Genomic DNA, 4335 nt, shown 5'->3' with positions numbered 1-4335 from the left:
AAAATAATAATTTGTCGCTATTCCAATAAAATAATAATTTTCTTCCATTCTCCAATAAAATATTAATTTTCTACCATTCTCCATTAAAATAATAATTTACCTCCATTTTATAATAAAATATTGTTTTGTCACCCTTCTTCATTAACACAATAATTTACTCTTTTCTCCCACAAAATAATATTTCCCCCTTTTCATTTAATATCTCCAAAATTGGAAAAACTCCTTGGTGAATTTTGCACTCCCAAAAATTTGGGACATGACATATTAGTGGTAACTTACCTTTGGATATGGTTATTTTCTTTAGTTTTCTAGCTAGCAAAGCCATTTCTATATCAGATTCATCTCTAGAGGAATCACTAGACTTGTGTTTTATTGACTTCTTAGATGCTTTAAATGTTGCTTCCTTATGTGATGAGTTTACCATCCTCATTTCATATGCAGTGAGAATTTTGTGAAGCTCGTCCATTTTTAGATTTCTCCAAATCCTTTAATTCTTCTATGGCAAAGACTTTGGCATCAAAATGCAGAGGAAAATACCTCAAAAGTTTTTGAACAATTGTTGTTTCTTCAAATTTTTCACTAAGTCATTTGAGAGAATTAACCACTTCATCTACTCATAAAATATGAAGCGAAATCTTCTTCATCATTCATTTTCAAGCTTTCAAATTGTCTTTGAAAAGTTTGAAGCTTTGCCTTCTTTACTTTGTCATCTTCTTCATAGTTGTTGACAAGCTTGTCTCACATCTCTTTAGCCGATTCACATTGCATAGAAGCCACTTAAAATGGAGTTCATAGATTTTTCATTGAAGACATAAGCCTTTCCCCCATCTTGATCAATCATAAGAGAAGATGGAACCTTATATCTATCTTTAATAGAATTCCAAACTTCAACACCAAGAGACATCAAGTGGGTTTTCATTCTTATCTTCTAAAAGGAAAAAATGTTCCATCAAAGAAAGGAATTTTGATTGATGCTTCTCAACTGGCCATGGCCCTTGTAAGATCATCTCTAGTTGTTAGATTGTTCTTGAATAATCCTGCTCTGATACCAATTGTTGAAAATACACAATGATATTGAGAGGAGGGTTGAATCAATATCACTCAATTTTAATCTATTTCACTTTATTAATCTTAAAATCTCATCACATAATCAATCATCAACACAATGCCTGGACATATGAATTAAAATGAGAATCCAAGCTTAAAGAATAAATGGTTTTGAAATGGTTTTCAATTTTTCACAACGAGTTGTGAGGACCCCAATCATCTGTAACCACCAACTTACAACAATAGCATGTTCCAACTTGTCAAGAAGACGAGTACACTAATCCTTAGTAATAACCAACTTACATTTGTTTTAGTATTCAAGATATAATATTTAGGCTTCGAACTTGTTCAAAAGAAGGTTTTCCCTTCTCGCAACATGTACCTGACTTAGACTAGAATTCATCCTCCACAATCATCTGAAACTTGGTATCCAACAAAGTTCAACCTCCAAGCAATGTAGGTCTATAATTAGACCTCTAACAAGGATTGCAACTCGACCTCTAACAAGGACTACAACTCGACCTCAAACTAGAAATGGTCCAACAACCCCTGAACCTGGCCTCAATATCCTCAAATAGAACAGTAAAAACTTTCAAAAAGTGTGTAAAATGTTGAGAAATCTAGGGCATGAATAGTTAGGTGATTTCTCTACATACGATAATTGCTTGTGATAGACTTGTTACTTCTTGATTATGATCTTCTCTTCTTGAGTTATTATTGAGTTCTTTTCATCAAGACAATTACTAAATCGTGAACAATAAAGAGACAAGAGACATCGTATATAGGCTTGTCAGCCAAGGCCAAAACCTCTCACTCTTTGAGAGGAAAACTGAAACAAAATTCTTCTTATAGATATTCAATTGATGAATACCAAGACCATGATAAAGATCCTTGATACTAGAGTCCTTCCAAGACCAAGTTACTAACCTCCTCTTACCCTACTCTTCCTCTTCTCCTTCGCGGATTCCTCTAGAATCTTGGCCTCTCCTCGTCGTTATGCAACTCCTTTCTTGACAACAGAAACTCTAGATCAAATTTTCCACTTGAATAGACTCATTGAAGGAGTTTCTTTTCCTCTCTTACTCAACTTCTTATAGCAAATATTTCCACCCAAACAAGAGCACTTAGTTATGACTGCAACCTTTGATCTATCCTTTCCAACTTCGGTCCTGCAAATTTCGCATGTGTGAGGGTATTCTAGCCCAAAACAGTCCTCCAACAATGTCCCTTCCTTTCGCTATCCTTCCTTTGTCCCTCACTGCTCTTTAGGGTCCTTCTTAGATGATTTGCGCACTTATGATGATAAACTTTCTTCGCCAAATTTCTTACTTCCAAATGAGGCCAAGCATGGGTATATATAGTCGTTGGTCCATGTCCATTAGATCGATATGATCCCTAGAGCAGGCCGACTTCATCTTCTAGAATTATTCCTTTGTTGTAGGCCGACTTGTGTGAGGGCTAGTGACAAGGTCTTGGAGGGTTCCTTACAAAGACAAATATGACTCTTTATAATGTGTAACATGCCTTCATTACATGACAATGACTCTTTAGACTTTTATGACTAGATGACAATATCCCTAAGGGCTCTCAATGATAGCCTATACTAAAAATAAAATCTCTTTCTCATGAAACCCATGATGCAAGCATTACAACAATTTTATTTTTCTTCTTTACCTCTTACATAAAATCACAATTACATGTCATTATGAAGACCGGACTTAGTTACATTTTTCAATGCTCCCTCTTAACTAGGGAGGTATTCATAATGGTACTTGGTCATTCTCAATTTGAATAATTTCTCATAAGAAGAATCAGATTGGTAACCCATTTGTATAACATCAAATCAACCAACATTGTTACAAAGCAAGGGATTGACTAACAACCCTATCTCTCCACAAGATATGAGCTCAATGCTGGCGAGACCAATGATTTATAGACACTCTCATATTTATCTCTCTCGGAGCATACCCCACCCGAGTTCTCAAGGTGTGTTCCATAAAGATTATTCTTATATTGGACTCCCTAATCCTCAAAGAATATTGGTCCTCTACGACTAATCTTATCTTGGATTCCCTATCTCATCCTCAAAGAGCATCGGATGCCAAATGATTACCTAATCCTCCATTCTGTCTTCCCAGGTGAAGACCAGAATTATGTGCCTATCTCTTTGTCTCAATTAGGGAGGACATATCTATTCTAATAAAGGAATGTACCCATTCCTATAGAGGAAATGTACCTAAGCTCCCTCTTGGCTTAGGAATTTCCAAGTTTCTTCCAAGTAAGAAATTTGTTTCCAAACTCCCCCTTAAATAGGGACCTACAACAGCTCCTCAGGTGGAGATGATGGGACAACCAGTTGCTTCAATAACTCCTTCCTTCGATGTCATGAATTTATTTGCCACAAAGTCTTCATCTTTCGAGACTTATTCATCGGGTACAAACCATCTATTACTTTCATCCAAGAGTTAGTCATTCATCATTCCTTTAATCAAAAATTCATCTACCATTCTACATATGGTCTTGCTTCATGTCATTCTTCCTTCTTCATATTAATCTCTTTGGAAGGAGCTTACAACCTTCTTCATGGTTCTCAGGGAAGACATCCACAGTTATTCCTTTGGCAGTCTTGCATAAGCCTATCGAGATACTAGTTCAAAAATGAGAAATGAACACTTAAATCACAATTACCTTTGTGCTGTTCTTTCATCATTACATCTTCCTGTAGGCATCAACATCCAGCGTACATGTTGACACATCTCCTAAATATATGTATTGTCAAGGGTCTCCATCTTTTCCGGGAATTTCATCAGAGTCTTCATATCTTTCTGGAAGATAGCATAGTCAAATCTTCTTGGTATTTCATATGTTGATTGCCTTTACCATTGTTACATATTCCATGATCTCTTCCTTCCTTTTGTCACACATTTCATTCCCATGATATTTCAATCAGAGTTCCTCAATTGTAGTCACCACCTCATACTCCATATGAGGACATATTATGTTGGTTTCATCTAGTAAATATGTGACCCATTCATTCCTGCATCCATTGAGGGAGGAGTTTCTTTCTTTGATCATGCATCTCAAGATAGAACATTGATCCATGTAGCCTGAAACCATATGATATGACTTCCATAATATCACAAGTAAGCATACATACCTCATCTTTCCTTTGGGTCATCCAGACTTCCTACAACAACTTACATTGAATGAAGTAATTCCTTTGATTTGCTTCTCTGTTATATCATCATACCATCATCCCATGAATTCCACAATTTTGGAATTCTTGAT

The sequence above is a fragment of the Pinus tabuliformis genome, chromosome 7 (genome assembly GCF_031772625.1).
Source record: "Pinus tabuliformis cultivar Carrire ecotype Pingquan chromosome 7, CPIR1, whole genome shotgun sequence".
NCBI classification, from domain to species: Eukaryota; Viridiplantae; Streptophyta; class Pinopsida; order Pinales; family Pinaceae; genus Pinus; species Pinus tabuliformis.
Note: the sequence above shows the minus strand (reverse complement) of the source record.